General features: G+C 33.5%; 1 long non-coding RNA gene across 2 annotated transcripts; it reads left to right on the top strand.

Moving 5' to 3' along the window:
- The first annotated feature begins 3,300 nt into the window (after positions 1–3,300).
- Positions 3,301–10,742, top strand: LOC126654878 (uncharacterized). Of its 2 annotated transcripts, XR_007632772.2 has the most exons (4): positions 3,301–3,421; positions 4,252–4,336; positions 9,678–9,762; positions 10,405–10,742. It is a non-coding gene; the product is annotated as an uncharacterized LOC126654878 (long non-coding RNA). The 2 variants fall into 2 exon arrangements; XR_007632773.2 differs by lacking the exons at positions 3,301–3,421; positions 4,252–4,336 and adding an exon at positions 8,710–8,849.
- The last annotated feature ends 12,576 nt before the right edge of the window (positions 10,743–23,318 follow it).

Raw genomic sequence — 23,318 nt, 5'->3', positions numbered from 1 at the left:
ATTCCGCTATGGAATTTTTTTACGAAAACCTAATTTATTTTTCGTCGTCTTGCTCGAGAGGAGGAACACGGATCTGCTTCTCCTTCACATGAAGGTGGAGCATATTTGTGCTCCTCCTCGCTCCTCCTTTCTTAGCTCAGGGTATTAACAAAAGAATGTTATAAGGTGGGTTTTTTTAAGTAATTAGGCCAATAATTTAAAAAAATTAGATACTTTTTAAAATATAAAATTAATAATTTTTAAACAATATATTAAAATTCTAAAAAGAATAATATATTTAGATTTTCATTTCAATTTTATGTATTTAATTTTATTAATAATATTTATTTGTATTAAATAAAAAATATTCATTAAGTTTTATAATTTTAGAAAAGAAAAATTTGTTTTAAATACAACATTAAGTACTATTTAGAATATATATTAAAATATAAAGTATTGATTTGAATATTTTTCAAGTGAAAAGAGATTATTTGATATTTGAGGGTGCAATTGAAACCGAAAGGTCATAATTTAGATAAAATTGGTAATTTTACAACGTGAGGGTGAAATCGAATTTGGGCTAAAAGGAGGAGTTTTTTTAAAGAGATTAGCCATTAATTTTTATAGAATAATAAATAATAACATGTTATATATAAAATAAATTGGCTAAAACTATAAATTAAAATAAATTTATAGAGTTGGATTGAAGTTGATCGGTGTAATCATATTTCATTTTAAATTCGGGTAAGAATTGCCATAATAAAATTGTAAGTAATTGAGAGATGTTTTAGCGTGTGATAAAATAGAACCTATGCCATGTTTGGTTCATGAAATTGAATAGCATGGAATAGAATAGTTATTCCATAAAAAATAGAATAGCCATTCTTTAATTTTTGAGAGAAGTGTTTATTCCACAAAATCATGGAATAGCAATTCTTTGGAATACCTATTCCATGAACCAAAGTTAAAAATTGTCATTATATACGGAATAGTTATTCCATTCTGCACCTATTCCATGAACCAAACATGGCCCCAATGGAACTTAAAATATACATGGCTCCCTTTTTAGAATTGGCCCAGTTATGGTTGACGATTTAACACCCATCAGTCTCTTTTTATGAATGCTTTCTTTATCCAGCTCTGGATTTGAAAGAAATGTGTCCCATTGATTGAATTCATTTTTATTGAAGCATGTCGCCACCTATATATTAATTTTTTTGTCACTTTTATTTTATATAAATAGACTAATATTTTTTAAAAGTAATATTATTTTAATCAAAAGATAGATATTGGTTCATCAAAATAAAAGTATTATTTGTCCGATTTTTTAATACTGTAATTATAGAGTTTTTTTTATGAACACTTTGTATCCAAGTTGGTGTTTTGAATCAAAGAGTATATTTTTTTTTGAATGGGAAAATTCAAAAAAAAATCTCTTTGATTCAAAAAGGAAAAATTATAATTAAAAAAATTAAACCAAATTTTTTTTCCTGCCCCACTATCGAAAAAAAACCAACAAGCTACTCAAATGATATACACGCTGGACACAAAGTGTTAAGGTCGTGGGTTCATTTCGTCCCACAAACGCTCCCCCTCCCCAATTATCAAATAAAAAACTAAAAAAAATGAATTTGTATATACCCCTTATAATTCGACACGATCTACCATAGTAGGTTGTCACATGTTCTGCTATTAATTTGATATGCTACAAGTTTTAATTTAGACAAAATGATTTTTTTTTATATTTACAAACCATTTTATTAAATATATTTTTATGAAATACTGATAAAATTCAAAGAGATTGAAAAAACTATATTGCGAAGAAAAGAAATTTCAACAATGATCAACAGATTACACAATGATCCTACTTATAGAGTTGAGCTGAGAAAAGAATAACTGCTCCTAACATGTAGAGAGCATGTTTACTTAGCTGTCAAGTTATACACGCAAAAAGTGTGTTGACCAGTTGGCAAATGACAAATCAGCAAAAAAAAATCCATTATTTATTTTAATATATTTGTAGGATATAAAAATAAAATAAACCTATCAGAATGCCAAAATTATGCTCCAAAGCTTGCATTAGAAGAATCCAATGCTCCAATGCTTGCTACAATATCAAAAGCTTCATCAAGTCCTGCAAACTTGATTCAGCTTATTACTCCCCCTCCCCCCTCAAGTTGGAGCATATATGTTAGCTATGCCCAACTTGGAAACTGCAGCTTGAAAGGAAGCAGGGGGAAGAGTTTTGGTTAAACAATCAGCAAGTTGTCCTGAAGACGCAATTGGCAAGAGATGTAACAACCATTGAGCCTTTCTCTAACAACATGGCAATCAATTTCTATGTGCTTTAACCGTTCATGGAAAACTGGATTGTGAGCTAACTGATTTGCTGAGTTACTATCGCTGTAAACAGAAGCTGGAAGAGCAGACTGTCCAAGGTCTGTAAGCAGATAGCATATCCATTGAACTTCACAAGTAAGTTCTGTAAGAGCTCTATATTCTGCATCAGAGCTAGATCTAGAAATAGTTGTTTGTTTTTTGGATCTCTATGAAATGAGAGAATTTCCCAAGAAATTGGATCTCTATGAAATGAGAGAATTTCCCAAGAAAACACAATACCCTGAAATAGACTTTCTTGAATCTAGACATGTAGCCCAATCTGCATCTGAAAATGCCTTAAGCTTAAAATCACTAATGACATGAGAAAACAAACCCTTTCCAGGAGCACCTTTGAGATACCTTAAAACTCAAGGCGCAGCCAAAAAATGAGCATTGGTAGAGCAGTCTAGAAACTGAAAAAGTTGCTAGACAACATAAGAATTCAGACCTAGTTGTACACAAGTATTGTAATAACCCGTAAGATTTTTAAGGAATAGTTCGTACCGGAAATATTTGGAGTTTAGAAATTCAAGTAAGAAGGACGGAAAAGAGATTAGACTTTAGAATTTTGTCGGGTCTTAGAAAAGTTAAGAAATCAATAATATAAAGTCTAAGCTAAAATTTTATTTTTCGAGAACATTTATTAGTGGGATTATAAATAAATAAGAAATTAGTCGTAACTAATAAATTAAGTGCCCAAATAAAAGATACAAATAAAATTACTACGAAAATTTATTAAGTTTGAGAAACGATTCGGGTTTAGCATGACGACGTTTATGGAAGTGAAATAAAATATAATTTAAGTTAAAAAAAAAAGAGAGGACCTAAGACTAATTAAAGCCTATTTCTATTGTTAAGCCCATTTACCCAAAGCCCACTAACTAAACCCATTAGCTATTAATCATAATCTCATATTTTCCTTATCTTCCACCATAAGCCATAAAAGACTAAACTCTCATCCTCACCAAGCTCTCATTGCCGAACCCACCCCCTTCCTCCATCATCACCATTAATCAACCTCAAGCTAAGGGATTTTGAAGGAAAAATCAATTGAAAATCAAAGGTAACTACTTTAAACTCATTAATTTGATAGTTAGTTGGTTAATATTGGTGAATTGTGGATTAGTTATATGTTAGGTTTTGGAAATTTTAATGATTAGAATTCAGCTATGATAATTGGTGTTTGTTGTGAGTTTTAGTGAGTTTGAGAGTTGATTTTGAGCTAAATTTGAGAAATAAAATGGCTAGGGTGATGGCTGATCTTAGGTGCTCGACGAGACGGGTTTCCGGCGACCGGAGGTAGCTCCGGTGAGCAGCAAAGGCTGCTCACCAAGAGCAGCCCCTACGGGCAGAATTCTGCCTCGGCAGAATTCTGCCGCAGGGCAGCAGCTCTGCTCTTAAAGAGCAGAGCTGCGGCAGCCTTTGAGGGCTGCAATTGCAGCCCTCGGACGTCGGGGGAGAGGTGAACTTTGACGTATATCGGCCCTCGTTCGTGTAGTTTTGATTGGTGCGATTAAACGAAAGTTTGACGGGTTATTAGCAATAAACAATGTTAATAGAAAATGACTTATAGAAGTGTTTAGGAAATGGAAAAAAATTATATGAATACATATTTTTAGATTAAGTTAAGATTAGTTATTAGTTAGTTAAAATGATATTTAAGATTGGTTAAAAAATGTGGATTTAGGATTGTATAATTTTGGGATTAGAAGTTGAACTAAAGTTCAATGGAAACAATTAAGAATCATTATTAGATCTTAAAAGGTTTTGGTTAGTTAGTTTTACGTCAAGATTAGACGTGATTTAATTATAGAAAATTAAGTTGCGTTTTACCTAAAGTCTATAGGTATATCGGGTTAGAATCTTATTTAAGTTAATTTACATCTTATCTAGATCCGGCAAGGAACGCAACTAACGGACAAGGAGCACCTTAAACTAGACGGCAGTTAATCGATCGAGGTTTTAGGAGTAGCAAGCGGTGAGTTTATATATGTTTACATTTGACGTATTAACTGTGCATTACCTTTAAATGCAAAACTTTTATATAAATTGCATAGCATTGTTTTATTATTAGAATGTTTATTATAAATGACATGCATCATTGTTTTGAAACCAATGTAAGTCCGATGGAACAAGCTTTCCTATTGGGCGGCAATAGGAACTGTGTGATCACCAGTTTTGATCTGAGCGCTTTATAATTAGAAATGTTAAATGTGAAATCGGAAGGAGGATTATGTTTTTGATAGATACGTGAGTAACTCGGTCGAATTATCTCGGGACCCGTATCTAGTGAGTAACTCGGTCGAACTATCTCGGGACTCACACCTTGGGATTAAGTAGTGGCATAAGTAACTCGGTCGAACTATCTCGGGACTATGCCACGTGGTAACGGTAACTCGGTCGAACTATCTCGGGACCGTACCACTAAGGATCAAATGATGTGATGTTATATACTATGGTTACAATGATTCTCGAATATGAATGATTTATTTGGGTGTAGGGTTTCATTCGGAATTTATGTTTGGATGCATATGAATAAATGTTTATAACATTGTTTTGTTTTAAATAATACTCATTTGTAAACTATAAACTCACTCAGCGTTGACTGACCCCCAAATAGCCTTTCCTTTCAGGTAAAATGTTTTGACGTGACGGACTTCTATCCTCGTTCAGAAGTCCGTATTTTGGAAGTATGTAAATAAGAAGACGTCGATCGATAGTGCTGCAGTAGATGTCAAGTCCTAGTTATGAATATGGCTTTGCTGAACGGTTTTAATGTTTTATCCAACTCTGATATGTAAATAAAGTTTTAAACTGCGCTTTTAACCGTTTACTATATTTTGCAAACCGGGCTATGCTTGATGTGTGACATCGCATGATAAGACCCTGGCTTATCGTACATCGCTTCGGACGATGTTACAAGTATTGTAAATATTTCAAGTTTATGAAAATGTTTTATGAAGGATCGTTTTATTTATATTATATTTTATGTTGCGAAAAAAAAAATTTTACTCGTTTTTAGGCATGCTACGGGTTCCGGAGCAACCACTCCCGTTCCCTAGCGCCGGTCACGGCTCGAGATTTCAGGTCGTGACAAAGTTGGTATCAGAGCAATGTTTATATTCATAGACCATTGCTTATATATATTTGAGGTTGTTTGTACCTAGGATTGACGGTGTCACTAGGTTAAGCTAGGAACTACTGCAGCTATAGGATTCGAGTCATGTTATCGATAAGTCCTCTTTTGTTTATCAAAACTTCTAACTCTCCCTGATAGGATGCGAGTCTATAGGATCGACTAAAATGTGGAAGATTGTTTATTCTTTGCGGAATAAGTGTATACGATAAGAGTTCGTGCTTTATTTGCGCTAATGTATGCATGAACGATATGTATACTGAGAAGGATTTGTGAGAGATCGATTGTTATCAAATAGATAATGCACTAGGAAAAAAAATTGAGAACCTAGATGCATAACTTGAGGTATTCTTTAGAAAGGAAAACAAAACATAGAAAATACACATCAAATACGCATTAAAAGAGTTCGACATACTCTACAAAATGTCAAATATGCACGAATAATCTAAGTTATGTCATGAACGTAGCTTGATAGTGTATGATAGGAAGATAGAAAACAAGAATAAAATACATCAATAAGATTGATAAAAAGCCATAATAAAGAAAAGCTAAAATGTCACAGAAGTTCCGATCTGAGTTGACTTATGGTGTTTATAAAAGAAATAAAGCTTTGAGATTTCTTTAGAAAGTATAATTGTGCGCAGACCCAGCATATAGTAAGCCATAGGAAGCATGAAAGACATGATTGAAAACATATTGTCGTATCAGCATATATGTATAAATATTTTGATATAAAACCATAATTTTACAAAATATAAACTCTGCATCATACATTCGCTGATACGATCAATTAAAAGATTTAAAATAGCAACTCTTTAGTTATGAGAGGTGTCATCACTCTGATGCGCAATTATACTAATGATATGATTGAAATTGTATTTAATTGGAAAGAAAATATTTGATAGTGCCGACGGGCAAATTCAAATGGATTTGAAACGTAAGGAAACCAGATGGAAATTTCTGTGACACCAATACCAAAACTATAACAAAGAGCAATAACGAAAATAATGATCGTATAGATAGGATTCGATAGTGAACATAGGTTTCTCCTATCAAAAGTATAACCCGTGAAGGTAACAATCGTATGAAAAGAGTGAGTCGCCTTGAGAATAAGAGGTGCAACGATGATCGAAGATGACAATATCAAAGTATATGATTGAAAACAACGACACCAAGGTGTATGAACGATATAGTACAATTAGATGCATTTACCTATGGGGCCAACCTATGCTTAGAAGTAGATTAAAGTTAGTAAAGGTTATCGTGTGATTGTTGATCGTAGTATGGTTTACCTTGATCAGATGGCTGATCAAAGACAACATAGGACTCGTATTGCCGCACAACAAGAAGAAGCACCACGTGTGGCACAGGAAGAAGTCGAGGAGGCTCAAGATGAGTCTTCTGTCCAGGGAGGACAGCAAGAACCGGTTAGGGTAGTCGGGAGAGGTAGAGGCCGTGGAAGAGGTCGCGGTAGAGGCAGAGGCAGAGGCCAAGCTGCCAATGTACAAGTACCAGTGCAGGCACCAGGAATGCCTCAACAAGCGAATCCCACAGGCTTTAACTTGGATCAGTTTTTGGCTGGTGTGGCAGCTATGCAGACCAACCAGGCTGAGGTGACAAATATGTATCGGGAACAGTTGCTACAACAGCAACAACGTTTAGATGCTTATGCGGATCGGGATATAGTTTTGGCCTACATGCGCCTGAAGCCAACTGAGTTTGATGGTTCAGGCGATGCTTTGGATTTTTTGGAAGAAGTAGAGCGCAACGCTAGGCCTCCAAGCTAATGAGAGGCAGTCTATCATTTTGATAGAGATGTCACTGAAAGGACCAGCGAAGGATTGGTTTCAACGACTGATTCAGCCAACTATGGGTCAGATGACATGGACTGAATTTGTCAATCGTTTTAGGGAGTTTTTCCTTCCGTATTCAGTGACAAAATTACATCGTGATCAATTATTGAATCTGAACAAAGGAAATAGATCAGTACAGGAGTATGTGACTGACTTTACTCGGTTAAGTAGGTTCGCACCGGATTTGATGGTGGATCCGGTAAGAATTAATACAAGGTTCGTGAAGGGCTTAGGAGCCGAGTTTGTCAGTTTGATGTCTAAGGTGAACGTGGATTTGATTCAACTTATAGATAACGCTCGTCAGATTGAGACTTCTTTAATCCAATTTGGAACAATTGTAGATTCATCTTTGTTGGGACAAGAAGAAAGTGAAAATGTTAGTGATGAGTTTAGTGATCCAATCAAAGCTTATACGGAGAATTATTTAGAACAACATCAAGTACGAGGTCGTAAGAGAGGTAGATATGATTCACAAGCTAATACTTCTGAAAAAGGATTTGGTGCGAGAATAGCAAGTGGTGCAGAAGTTGAACCTCCTGTTTGTCAAACCTGTAATAAGAGACATTATGGAATATGCCATCTTGTCTCAGGAGCGTGCTTTAATTGTGGCCAACAGGGTCACTTTGCTAGAGATTGTCCGGGACGAGGACCCCAAGGTTCGATGACCACAGTTGTGCAACCATTCTACAATCAGCAGAGAACTGCCAATCAGGCAGCATCTGGATATGGTCAAACTTCACATGCTAGTGGGAGTCAGCCTAGGGTTTTTGCTTTGAATACATTAGAGGCTCAAGATTATGATATCAAGGTATCTTTTATAACTTCTATGGATAAGTTAGTTTTGTTTAATAGATAGATGATTAAGATTTTAAATTCGAGGACGAATTTATTATAAGGAGGGGTGAATGTAATAACCCGTAAGATTTTTAAGGAATAGTTCGTACCGGAAATATTTGGAGTTTAAAAATTCAAGTAAGAAGGACGGAAAAGAGATTAGACTTTAGAATTTTGTCGGGTCTTAGAAAAGTTAAGAAATCAATAATATAAAGTCTAAGCTAAAATTTTATTTTTCGAGAACATTTATTAGTGGGATTATAAATAAATAAGAAATTAGTCGTAACTAATAAATTAAGTGCCCAAATAAAAGATACAAATAAAATTACTACGAAAATTTATTAAGTTTGAGAAACGATTCGGGTTTAGCATGACGACGTTTACGGAAGTGAAATAAAATATAATTTAAGTTAAAAAAAAAGAGAGGACCTAAGACTAATTAAAGCCTATTTCTATTGTTAAGCCCATTTACCCAAAGCCCACTAACTAAACCCATTAGCTATTAATCATAATCTCATATTTTCCTTATCTTCCACCATAAGCCATAAAAGACTAAACTCTCATCCTCACCAAGCTCTCATTGCCGAACCCACCCCCTTCCTCCATCATCACCATTAATCAACCTCAAGCTAAGGGATTTTGAAGGAAAAATCAATTGAAAATCAAAGGTAACTACTTTAAACTCATTAATTTGATAGTTAGTTGGTTAATATTGGTGAATTGTGGATTAGTTATATGTTAGGTTTTGGTAATTTTAATGATTAGAATTCAGCTATGATAATTGGTGTTTGTTGTGAGTTTTAGTGAGTTTGAGAGTTGATTTTGAGCTAAATTTGAGAAATAAAATGGCTAGGGTGATGGCTGATCTTAGGTGCTCGACGAGACGGGTTTCCGGCGACCGGAGGTAGCTCCGGTGAGCAGCAAAGGCTGCTCACCAAGAGCAGCCCCTACGGGCAGAATTCTGCCTCGGCAGAATTCTGCCGCAGGGCAGCAGCTCTGCTCTTAAAGAGCAGAGCTGCGGCAGCCTTTGAGGGCTGCAATTGCAGCCCTCGGACGTCGGGGGAGAGGTGAACTTTGACGTATATCGGCCCTCGTTCGTGTAGTTTTGATTGGTGCGATTAAACGAAAGTTTGACGGGTTATTAGCAATAAACAATGTTAATAGAAAATGACTTATAGAAGTGTTTAGGAAATGGAAAAATTATATGAATACATATTTTTAGATTAAGTTAAGATTAGTTATTAGTTAGTTAAAATGATATTTAAGATTGGTTAAAAAATGTGGATTTAGGATTGTATAATTTTGGGATTAGAAGTTGAACTAAAGTTCAATGGAAACAATTAAGAATCATTATTAGATCTTAAAAGGTTTTGTTTAGTTAGTTTTACGTCAAGATTAGACGTGATTTAATTATAGAAAATTAAGTTGCGTTTTACCTAAAGTCTATAGGTATATCGGGTTAGAATCTTATTTAAGTTAATTTACATCTTATCTAGATCCGGCAAGGAACGCAACTAACGGACAAGGAGCACCTTAAACTAGACGGCAGTTAATCGATCGAGGTTTTAGGAGTAGCAAGCGGTGAGTTTATATATGTTTACATTTGACGTATTAACTGTGCATTACCTTTAAATGCAAAACTTTTATATAAATTGCATAGCATTGTTTTATTATTAGAATGTTTATTATAAATGACATGCATCATTGTTTTGAAACCAATGTAAGTCCGATGGAACAAGCTTTCCTATTGGGCGGCAATAGGAACTGTGTGATCACCAGTTTTGATCTGAGCGCTTTATAATTAGAAATGTTAAATGTGAAATCGGAAGGAGGATTATGTTTTTGATAGATACGTGAGTAACTCGGTCGAATTATCTCGGGACCCGTATCTAGTGAGTAACTCGGTCGAACTATCTCGGGACTCACACCTTGGGATTAAGTAGTGGCATAAGTAACTCGGTCGAACTATCTCGGGACTATGCCACGTGGTAACGGTAACTCGGTCGAACTATCTCGGGACCGTACCACTAAGGATCAAATGATGTGATGTTATATACTATGGTTACAATGATTCTCGAATATGAATGATTTATTTGGGTGTAGGGTTTCATTCGGAATTTATGTTTGGATGCATATGAATAAATGTTTATAGCATTGTTTTGTTTTAAATAATACTCATTTGTAAACTATAAACTCACTCAGCGTTGACTGACCCCCAAATAGCCTTTCCTTTCAGGTAAAATGTTTTGACGTGACGGACTTCTATCCTTGTTCAGAAGTCCGTATTTTGGAAGTATGTAAATAAGAAGACGTCGATCGATAGTGCTGCAGTAGATGTCAAGTCCTAGTTATGAATATGGCTTTGCTGAACGATTTTAATGTTTTATCCAACTCTGATATGTAAATAAAGTTTTAAACTGCGCTTTTAACCGTTTACTATATTTTGCAAACCGGGCTATGCTTGATGTGTGACATCGCATGATAAGACCCTTGCTTATCGTACATCGCTTCGGACGATGTTACAAGTATTGTAAATATTTCAAGTTTATGAAAATGTTTTATGAAGGATCGTTTTATTTATATTATATTTTATATTGCGAAAAAAAAAAATTTACTCGTTTTTAGGCTTGCTACGGGTTCCGGAGCAACCACTCCCGTTCCCTAGCGCCGGTCACGGCTCGAGATTTCGGGTCGTGACAAGTATAAGAGTTTACCAACTAAGATTTTGTATGCTGAATTGTCATGAAGCAAATCATCGGGATCTTTAACTAACTTCTTTGAGTTAAGCATGGGAGTTGGAACTGGTTTGGAATCTAGAAAATCAAAAGAACTTAGTAAATCCATAGTATATTTTCTTTGAGACAAATTTGTGCCTGCAGAAGATCTAGCAATCTCTATTCCCAGAAAATACTTCAAAAGACATAAGTCTTTGATGCTGAACTCGTCATGAAGGAACCTTTTAATATATTGTATTTTAGTAAGAGAATTTCTTGCAAGAATAACATCATCAACATCGATGACGAGAGCAATAAAAGTGGAACCTGAAGGCTTAGTAAATAGGGAAGATCAGATTATGCAGCAACAAACCCTCTGAAAAGAAGTGCTCTAGTTAATTTGGTATTCCATTGTCTACTGCCTTGTTTAAGCCCATATAAAGATTTTTGGAGCTTACAGACTTTGGATGAAAATGAACATTCAAAGCCAAGAGGTAGCTGCATATAAACATCTCATGTTAATTCTCCATGCAAAAATGCACTGTTGATGTCAAGTTGATGAAGATGTCGCTTTTGACTAGTTGCTAAAGCAATCAGAGTCTTGATAGTGATCATTTTAGCTATTGGAGAGTATGTATCAAAATATTCAAGCCTTTTATGTTGAGTATACCCTTTAGTCACTAGTCTGGCTTTATATCTCTCTATTTTCGCAGTTGAGTTATACTCAACTTTATAAACTCACTTACACCCTATATGATGTTTGCCTGCTGGTAAATCTACCAATATTCAGGTATTATTTTGACCAAGAGCAAGTAATTCAACTTTCATAGCATCTCTCCAGCATTGTGACTTATTAGAAACATTATAAGTCTTTGGTTTTATGACAACATTAATATTGAAAGCAAAAGATTTATATGCATGAGACAATCTGTCATAAAAAAGAACTATGGAAATGGAATGAGGTGTGGTATAGTTTTAGTAAGAGAAGAGGGAAGAATGCAGTGGTAGTCTTGTAAATGAGATGGTAACTGAGATGATTGGTAGATCTTCTCAGGGGAGGAATGTCTTATTTTGTAAACAATTGTGGTGGAGATAGTGGAACTGGTAATGAAGAAGGCCACGGGGAAGATGAAAAAATAATGGATTGTATGGTTTCAGAAGAAGAGGAAGGTTTTGAAAAAGAAGAAGTACAATCCATTTCGAGAAAATTATGAGGATGTAAAGAAGAATTAGGATTTTGAGAGTAAGGAAAAACATGCTCATAGAATTGCACATTTCTAAAAACCAATATCTTCTTAGTAGCAAGACTATATAGAATAAATCCTTTTGTATCTACATGATAGCCTAAAAAGATACATTTAAGTGCTCTTGTATCAAATATACTACGATGCCCAACTATAGTACCAGCAAATGCCAAGCAGCCAAAAATCTTGAGATAACTTAAGATAGGTGGGTTATGATATATAACATCTCAAAAGGAGTATAATATGTAATAACAGGCGACGGAGTCCTGTTGATTAAGTAAAAAATATGTTTAACACAATAACTCCAAAAATGTAAAGGCAAAAGGGATTGAAACCTGATGGCTCTAAAAACATTGAGAATGTGATGATGCTTTCCCGTCACAATGATGTTTTGTTATGGGGTATATACACAACTGGTTTGATGAATAATGCCCTCATGCTGATAATATTTTGAATAAGCAAACTCATTTCCATTATCTGATCTTCTGACTTTGATGATTTTTGAAAACTGAGTTTTAGCAAAAGTAACAAACTGCTACAAATAAATTCTTGCTTCAGATTTGTACTTCATTAAAAACGGCCAAGTATACCTAGAATGGTCATCAACAATTGTCAAGTAATATCTGTTTCCATTAAGAGAAGGGGTTGATACAAGACCTCAAATATCAACATGAATCGTATCAAAGATATTTTATGTGACAGAAATGCTAACAGGGAATGGCAATTTCCTTTGTTTGGAAAAATGACAAGTATCACAAACACTATGTACATAAAATTTTATAGAAGAATCTATCTTCTATAGAGGTTTTATTTTATCATTGGCTAAATGCCCTAATCTGTGATGCCAGATATCCATGAGAACATTTGTTTCAAAATTTAAAATGACAGAACTACATCTTTAGGATAAGTTGTGAGGAAATAAAGGCCTGTCGTTTTCTCAACTAATCCAATCATCCTCCAAGTACTCATGTCCTGAATAAAACATGAATCATTGTAAAGGATTAAACATAGTTTCTTATCATCAGTCAATTTACTAGCTTTCAATTTAAAGTTGAAGGTTGGAACATAGAGCACATTTTGAAAGATTAAGTCAGCAGTTAACTGAATAGATCCTATTTGAGTTATTAGAATAAGTTGACCAGTTGGTACTTTAACATGAACATTATTGACTTACTATGAACGTTTGAAAAACTCTTCTTTGCATATTATATGATCAGTGACACTGGTATCCAATATCCGTGTATCTTTATTATCCTAGGAAGTGAAATAACATGTGTGAATTGTACCTAACTCCTCTTTTGTAGGTTTGAATGTGGCTGAGAGAGAATTAACATTTGCAGTGTTGTCAATCTCATGATCTCCTTCTGGTTGTATCAAGGCCATTATCTTCTGGTATTGCTCAGGAGAAAACAAAAAAATTGTTCCAAGCATAATGATTGTCAGAGGAAATTGCCCCAGGTTTTGGATTATTAGATATGTTCATGTTGCCAATGATTCTATCTTCCTGGAAATCTTGATTATCAACTTCAGCAAAGTTAACCTGATTAGCATAACTACTATCTCCTCTGAACTTAGGTTGAAAACCAAATGAATTAGAACCATAACCCAGATGGAAATCCATGTTTCCTGTAATAAATATTTACTTTGTGACCAGAATTCCCGCAATAAGAACAACGTTTTTATTTGTAACTCTAATTTGATGAAGAACCTCCTCTTTTGTAACCTTGTTTTTTGAAATTACTCATACCCTTTCCTCCAGCATAGTAAATTGATGACTCATAACCAGAGTCATTTTCTTCATCAAATGTTCCTCTTGCCATAAAAATAGTTGGATTTGAAACAAATCTAACATTAATAACACTAGATAATTGTCTTTCATGTTGTATAACCATAGAAAAAACTTTATTGATTGAAGGTAAAAGTTCAGTCATAAAGATTTGAGTTCTCACTATTGCAAAAAATTCTCATTTAAACCTTTCAGAAATCTGATAGCATGATCGTTCGAGTAAATTGTCTTAACAGCATCAACAACTCCACAAGCACATCTAGCATTGCAAATACAAGTAGGAAATACTCTTAGCTTCTTCAGTTCATTCCTAGAGGTTTTAAGATGTGTATAATACTCAGTAACAGACAAATTATTTTGTTTGAAAGATATAATTCTCCAATTCTAACTGCATTTCCATATGAAAATCTGTCTTTCAAATCAATCCAAATTTTTAAAGCACTATCCATAGAAAATATGCTATTTGTAACAGCTCTATGTAACCAGGATATCACAAGTATTTACACCTTTCCCAAACAGCAAAATTAACATCATTAGTACTTGGAACTAAAATTGGTCCATCAATAAATTTTTATTTGTTCTTATACCGCCATTCTTATATATTTGTACCACGAGTGATAATCGCTTCCATTAAGAAGATTAGTAACAAGAAGGGTTAATTACATATAAAATCACCACCTTTACATGAAATTGCAAAAATAATACGACCTTTAAAACGTGGCAATTTAGGGCACCATCTTTCATTTCTTTTCAAAAATAACACGGGCACATATTTAGTGGCGTTTTTGCTGATGTGGCATGACACGTGGTGCTCCCATTGGGTGTCCAAGTCAGCAAAATTTTATTAAAAAACGTGCCCATGTTGTTTTTGAAAAGAAATGAAAGGTGATGCCCTGAATTGACACGTTTTAAAGGTCGTGTTATTTTTGAAAATTCGTGTAAAGGTGGTGAATTTATATGTAATTAATCCTAACAAGAACTAACGAAGGATTTTCTTCTGTATGCACAAAAAATGGACTTGAAAATGACTCCTATGGTCTGGCGAAATGATTCGCCATTGATGATCAAACGAAAAAGATGATAACTCTATTTTTCTTAAGAAAGAAGAGCTTTAAGCTCTAATACCATGATAAAATTTAAAGAGATTGAAAAAAAACTCCATTAATGAGGAAAAGAAAAGAGATTTCAATAATGATTAACACATTATAGAATGATCCTACTTATAGAGCTGAGCTGGAAAAAAAAATTACTCCTAACATACAGAGAGCATGTTTGCTTAGTTGTCAAGTTACAAACGCAAAAAGTATGTTGACCAGCTGGCAAATGACAAATCAGCAAAAAAAAAATCCAATGCTCCAACATTTGCTGCAATACTTGCATCAAAAGCTTCATCATTTCCTGCAAACTTGATTCAGCTCATTAAATACTTTGAACATATTGATCCGCATTTTTACGAACTGAATCCAACATACAATCTAGACTTATCTTTTTTTCACAATTTTTTTTTATTTTAAATTAAAATTGTCTTTCTTAAACTAAAACTAAAGATCAATTATATAAATGTAATATCCCGTATTTTTTCTTAAAAAAAGCTATTTTTCGATGAGTTTCCGGTTATAATTTGGAGGCGCTTACGAATTTATGTTTCTTTTCGTATTTGGTTCGTGTTAGTTTGGTTGGCCTTTATTATTTAATTTGGCCATTCTATGATCAAAACATATGCTAAATTATGAGCCTTAAGCTTGACTTTTATTGGCAGGTGTTAAAATTCTAGAAAAAAACCAATTCGTTAATTAGCAAGAAAATTTAAAACTAAAATTTGGCCCAATTTATTTAGGCCAAATGTGGAATGTTTTTCTTTATCATTTTTTACATCTTGGCCATGCATTAGGCTTAGTTTTGGTCCAATGCATTAAGTCTAATTTGGGCCCATGTAATTTCATTTAATTAGTTGGCCCAAATTTATGTTCAAACTTTTAGCAGTGCATTAAGCATTCTGCAGCTATGCTGCGTTTATTTTTGTTCTCTCTTTTGTTTCCTTTATATTTTAGATTGCGTTGAAAACCTAATTCATTACGCCCACTTTCATCAAACCCTAGCCGCCATACTAAAAGAAACGCCCTGAGATCATAAACTTTCTTTTCCTCTCATTGCTTCGAATTGGTATGTTATCTCTTCAGTTTCGTCGTCCGTTTGGTTATCGTCTTTATCGCATCTAATTCGTATCTCAAATATTATAGCTTCAATCTGAGAGTTCTTCGACGATTCACTATTTTTCATCGTTCTCATAAATCCCTACGTTTTGGAATCGATTACGGTACGTAAATACCTCTCTGTTCATTGCCGTTCTGATTCGCCGTATACATGCTTTGTTCTGCAGTTTATGTTCCTTTTTCTGCTGATGTTGTTCCTCATTGTTCTGTAATGTTAAACTTATATGTAGGTTGTGTAATGATTCTTTGGTTGGTTTCATTATTGTGATCATTGTATTGGTTGATTGTATTGTTTTGGCTAATTATAAAAAAAAGTAATAATCATAGGTTTTATATAAGCTGTTGATTCTTAAATGTCCGGATATGAGTTTAGTCTTTCAAATTACTGTGTTTGTTAAATAAGAGAATGAGCTGAATTTTAGTTGGTTGTTTACAAGCCAAGGAATTGATTCAAATGGGTTCCCTTTTGATCTTCTCTGATGGCATTTGTCTTAATTATTGGCGGTAATGGTTTTGTTCAAATTGGAATTGTCTTGCTTAAGTATAAATGGATTTGCTGTTTCAAATTATGGCAAATGTATTATTAAATGCTATTGGTTAAATGATATTTATAAATATTATAATGGACTTTATGGTTAAGTAATTCGGTTAATTATTAATTTGACACCGGACCTTCGTTTATCGTTTAGATTTCTAAATTACTAATCGATAACATTTTTTTTTTAAATCTAAAAAAATAATATTAGTATCGATTATAATTTAAATCGCTCTTTTTATTATTATTATTATTATTATTATTATTATTATATTTTAAAAACGATAATTTATATTATAATATTTTTAATCAAATAATTCCTCGGGTAATTATCACTTTGAGAATCTTTGGCTTAACGTGTCAATTTTTGCCTAAATTGTTTAGTTAAATAATTGATTTTGAAATATTGGTTACTTGTGTTTTAAGCTATTGAATTCTATTTTTAAAATAGATAATTATTTTATCAAGTATTTAATTTATAAACTCGGGTTTATAATTTAATAAACTTTTGGATCGGGTTAGACCTTGGTCGCCCAACAAGTGGGAAGAAGCTTGGTAGTTTTAAATAACTCGGCTGACTCACTGATATGAATTTTAACTTGGGTTAAAATTAAATTAAATTATTTATTAAATTACTTAAATTGTAATTTAATATATATAACTTATTTGGTTTGATTTCTATAACTTGGGTTATAGTTTTAATACGTTTTAATCTTATGTGTTTGATTATACATTGGCGTATCGTTGTGTGTACTAGTCCTATGTGGTGTCTAGTACTCTTTAGAGTTAGGGTCTGATTTTAATTATGATTTTAATATTTTATTTAGACCCGTCGACTGTTCGTACTTCAAAGGCGAACCAGAGTTAGATTGCTTGTCAAGTTCACGTGGAATAGCAAGCAGTGAGTTTATATCTCTATTTACCTCTTTATTAAGCAAATATTGTATTTTGTATATTTATATGTATAAACAGCTTTCGAACTGTTTTTCGGCATTGTGGATTTGATTTGGAACGTGCTACTCGATGGGCATCATCGGGACTGCGTGCGCACCGGTAATGATTATGGTATTGAGGTAGGTTCGAGATACGTCTCACCTTAGTGAGGGCACCGGTGGAAGATACGTCTCCTGGGCTCACTATTTTATTAAGTGATAGTCGGGGATCGGTTATTGAGATATGTCTCACCGACACGACAATGGATTTAGAATTGTGGTTTAGGGTTTCATTGATAATCCATAATGAAATTGTTTTATTAAACGTTTTTAAAGGTTTTCTACTTAATAAATGTAAATGGTTATATAAACTCTACTCAGTAAATCTGACCCCGTTGTTTTCCCAAATTTTCCAGGTTTATGATTTGAGCATTTGTCAATCTCCGTTTCTTCATTCACGGAGGTTCTTTATTTATTTCAGAATAAGAGAGTCGAACTATTTTAACTCTTAGACCGCAGTAGTAGTATTGGATTATTTATGTTTTAGTCTTATACTTATATTTTTAGACTTTTGTTTGTTGATATAGTTCAACTATGATTTTATCAGCTTTGGCATGATTACAGTAATTATGGTATTTATATTATATTGCCATACTGTTGGAGTCATAATTTTAAATAAGTATACTTTCAATAAATGCTGTTTATCTGTACTGCTAGATTAGGCTGAAGTCTCGGTTGCCCCCGAGCATGTGGTTTTCTGCAGGTACATTGTTTTAAATGTTATAAATGGGTTATCCGCAAGGCTAGCTACGGGTTTTGGTACAACCATACCCATACCCTAGCGCCGGTCACGATTCATGAAAATGGGTCGTGACGAACTTGGTATCAGAGCTTTGGTTTCAAACCAAGGCCTTTTTTTTAAAATTGTTAAGTGTTTAATTGTTTGGCATGATAAGTGGTTAACTTGTCCTAGTAACTACTGCGGAATTAGGATTCGTGTCTTGTCTTTTGAAACGTCATCTTTTGTTTTCAAACTTTCTGCCTACACCTGTGGGATAATGTCGAGTCAATCGTGTCATATTGTTTTTCACTTAAGTGATCCATTTAATTGTTTTTGATTTCTCGGAAAATCTTATGATTGGTAATTTTCCTAAATTCATACTTGGCTATGACGTTGTTTGTCTTATCATGTTGATGTGGCATTTCATTGGGTAATAATCTTTGATTTTATGTCTTTAATGGTTTTATAACACTGGGTTATTTGGTGAATAGTTTTGGCTTTGGCCAAGAACAAAAAAAAAATTTGTTAGGCTTTGGCTTGTTTATGGTATAAATGATTTTGATAGTAAAATCGTTTATCACGTTTTGCGATTTTACGTTGATGACCTCATGTTGGTTTAGAAATTCTTTAATAAAAAAAAATTATTTAGGTCTAATTGGTGTTTTGGACATAAGAGTTAGATGATTAGTCTGAGCATGATAACGTAAAAGGTGATTTTCATTACGTTCCCATTAAAATATTTTTTTCTCGTATTTCAAATTTACTTTGACTGGTGATTCCAAAAGAGTTATTTTTTTTTTAAATAAAATTATTTTGTGAGGTGATACCATTTTAAAGATTTAAAATACTTTTGAAATGTTACCGTTTGGTGGTTGTCGACACTTTGGTGTTGGTCTTAATTGCTTGGTGCTATTTTTTTTTCTTCGAAGTATGTGTTTTGAATAGGTTAGTTAAATTTTTCAGATGTCTCACTTGGGTGATGACTTGATGTTGTTACTTTAGTGTTGTCGAGTTTCCTGGTTGAAAAGATCGAGGTTTTGTTTTAAATTGCGTTTTTCTGAATTTAAAAATGCGTTGTATACGTTTTACAAATGATTATTGCGGGCTTGACTTGGGTCACCCAAATTGGAGTTGAACTTGGAAATTGTAATTACTCGGGTAACTCGTTGATTTTAAATTGAGGCGTTTGGAAACAAATTTTAGCCATTGTTTTGTAATTAGGTTTTCCGGAAAATGATTTTTAAAATTGTGGGGCTCGACATGAACTTGAAATCTATTTTGTTAATTTTATATTTCGATATGGGTTTTGATGCGTACTTTTGATCAATATTTTTATTTATGTTGATCTTTTGATGTTTTGAGCATGTTATTAATTGATTCGATAATTTAATCATTGTTGGATTGTTTGAGTTGTTACCATGTCGGTAAGAATTCGTTGATGCTATAATATGTTCCATGCTCAGTCCTTTTGGAATTACATTGTTGCCCACCCTAATGAGTAATTGTTTTACTGCAAGATGCTTAAGTGCTTTTCGGTTGTGTGAGAAATTCATGACCTATTTTATTGTGTTAATAATTATGTCTCTCATGTTTGATTAAATTATGGCATATCAGTTATTGTCCTCGTTGGCCTCATTGTGTAGAGTATCACGTGAAGCTACTTTTCGCTAGTTTTTCTTTGTCTTAACTTTGGCGTTGGTGTCGATGTGCGATTTGAACCTTTGTTTTGACCCTTCAACCAGTAGATGTAATAACTGGTTTAGTCGGATCTAGCTTTTAAACTCTGGAAATCGGGGTGATTAATTTTGATATCTAGAAATTTGAGGAGCGACTCTTCGGATCAGTAGTAGATCCTGTTTAAAAATCTACATTTGTTAGAGGAAGGTGATTTGAGTTATATTACTCAGTATCGATTGTATAATTCTACTTGTAAGTGTTTGCCTCGTGCGTTAAGTTTCGAGCGTTAGGCGTTTCTAAAATTGGGTCCGTTGTGGAAATTTAGAGTATCAACATTTTTTTTGGCTTTTGGCATTCTAGAAAAGAATGTGGAAACTGTGTTCGAGGTTGATCAGTGTAGTAATACACCGGTGTTGTCGTTAGGTAGATCAATGAAATACCAAAACTGATAGTGGATCTGTGAAGGCGGCCGTGTTGTTTTGTTTTCCGTGGGAAATTTTCAATTTAATTTGAGGTGGAAACAGTTGCTAGTTAGATTTAATTTCGTTGTTTAATTGGATTATTTCGTTAATGACAATTCAAATTGGTGGATTAGGATAATGGAGATGGGCAAATATGTCAAGATGGACGAATGCACGTCTCACAGAGTGGAATGTCTAGAATATATTTTGAAGAAAAATTGACTTCAAATGTTAACTTGTTGAAGTGATTGAAATGTTTTTTTTCACGTAATTGTGCCCAGACATGTCATGAGCATGCATTTGAAATGCCACGAATAGGAAACTGCATTGAGCATTGAGTATGATCACTAATTAAAAGAAAAATAAATAATTGATACTAGCATGTAGTACATTCATCACGACATTAAATGATTAGGGTTTAATGCAACTCTTTGAGGATGAGAGCTGTCATCACCCTGGCGTACAATATGTAAAATAAATTTTATCAGTGAGACTTTTCAAGAAAAATGTTTTTTTCTAAACTCGCGAGTTATATTGTGAAAATGGTGTTTAAAAAAAGTTAAATTTCAAACGGTTTTAAAATTTTTATCTGGTTGGTATCTAGACAAGTACTCTGTGATGACGGTGGTGATTTAAGAAATATTGCATTGTAAGGATTTATCTTATATTGTTGGAGTATCCGTATTTTATAAATGAGAGTTATGGTTATAGGATTACACTCGAGGTTTAGTTGCGGTAAGAGCGGAAAAATATTGAGTTGGGATTAAAGAATTGTGTCAGCTTATAGTACATAATTTGAGGATTTTTAATTTAAGGAAATTGGTTATGCTCTGCGCGTTTATTAAAACGGAAAGACTTAAAAGGAATTTTATTTTTACAGATTCGATTTCTGTTTAAAAGTTTTGATACCGTTATGGAAATTAATTCGTAAACGAAGAGATTTTTATTTGCAAAAAAATCGTTTTTTTAAGAAAGTGATGAAATTTTGTTAGTTTTGATTTAAAAGCGGATTTTAAGATTTTTATTTTTATTTTATTGAACGGTTTTATAAAAATCGTGAAATTATTTTGAAAGTAAGGTTCGGTTATGATTTCAAATTGAGAATGTTTTATTATGTTGATGCGTTTACGAACAAAAGGATTTTTTAACGAGTTAATTATTTTCGGTTGAAAATGAAATTTAAATTTGAGGTGCTAATGATTTTAAATTAAAGGAGGATGGTGTTATTATATACTTGTGTTTACGGAAAGCGTTTTTCTAGAATTTATTTTTTGGAGCATAACCAATAATCTGATTAATTGCGATTTGATCTAAATGATCTTCTGTAGGATTCAAGGTTTTAGTGATTGAAACAAAAATTTTGGAGGATGAAAAATTTTGCTATCAGAAGTTTGAATTATGTATTCCTTAGAAATTTGTGTGTTTTTGCGAAGTCGATAGTATTGTCGAGTGGATTTTAGTTGGTTGACTCGGGAAAATTCTAATAATGACAAATTTTCAGCCGTTATTTTATGAGAGCATATTTAATCAGGATGACATTTGATTTACTTGGTAACGGGCATTTTAAGTTTTCTTATAGGAGGAAATTGGTGTTGTGACCGCTATATGTGATATGGTGCGTAGACGTTAAGGAATGTAAAGATTATTTTCAGTTGAGAGTGTCTTTAGGTTTTCGGGTTGTAGTATTGGAGTTTGGCTTAGTAAGAGTACAATTTGAATTTTGTAATTGTTCCTATATTTGTGGTGTTGCTTTGATAGTTTGAGACTTGAGCTTGTTCTTTTGAAATTTTCCTCGTATAGCGTATCGGTTATTCCCGATTAAAAATAAATTTTTAATTCGTTCACACGTGGTGTTTGGAGAAGTCATTGAGGTGCCAAATTGTTGAACTTAAATTTTTTCGCATATGTGTGTGGTGATCATCTGAGTTTTCGAATCGGTTCGTTATTTAAATTCGAGGACGAATTTTTAATAAGTTTGGGAGAATGTAATATCCCGTATTTTTTCTTAAAAAAAGCTATTTTTCGATGAGTTTCCGGTTATAATTTGGAGGCGCTTACGAATTTATGTTTCTTTTCGTATTTGGTTCGTGTTAGTTTGGTTGGCCTTTATTATTTAATTTGGCCATTCTATGATCAAAACATATGCTAAATTATGAGCCTTAAGCTTGACTTTTATTGGCAGGTGTTAAAATTCTAGAAAAAAACCAATTCGTTAATTAGCAAGAAAATTTAAAACTAAAATTTGGCCCAATTTATTTAGGCCAAATGTGGAATGTTTTTCTTTATCATTTTTTACATCTTGGCCATGCATTAGGCTTAGTTTTGGTCCAATGCATTAAGTCTAATTTGGGCCCATGTAATTTCATTTAATTAGTTGGCCCAAATTTATGTTCAAACTTTTAGCAGTGCATTAAGCATTCTGCAGCTATGCTGCGTTTATTTTTGTTCTCTCTTTTGTTTCCTTTATATTTTAGATTGCGTTGAAAACCTAATTCATTACGCCCACTTTCATCAAACCCTAGCCGCCATACTAAAAGAAACGCCCTGAGATCATAAACTTTCTTTTCCTCTCATTGCTTCGAATTGGTATGTTATCTCTTCAGTTTCGTCGTCCGTTTGGTTATCGTCTTTATCGCATCTAATTCGTATCTCAAATATTATAGCTTCAATCTGAGAGTTCTTCGACGATTCACTATTTTTCATCGTTCTCATAAATCCCTACGTTTTGGAATCGATTACGGTACGTAAATACCTCTCTGTTCATTGCCGTTCTGATTCGCCGTATACATGCTTT

This window comes from Mercurialis annua, linkage group LG7, assembly GCF_937616625.2.
Source record: "Mercurialis annua linkage group LG7, ddMerAnnu1.2, whole genome shotgun sequence".
Lineage (NCBI taxonomy): Eukaryota > Viridiplantae > Streptophyta > Magnoliopsida > Malpighiales > Euphorbiaceae > Mercurialis > Mercurialis annua.
Note: the sequence above shows the minus strand (reverse complement) of the source record. Positions and strands in the feature narration are given on the sequence as shown.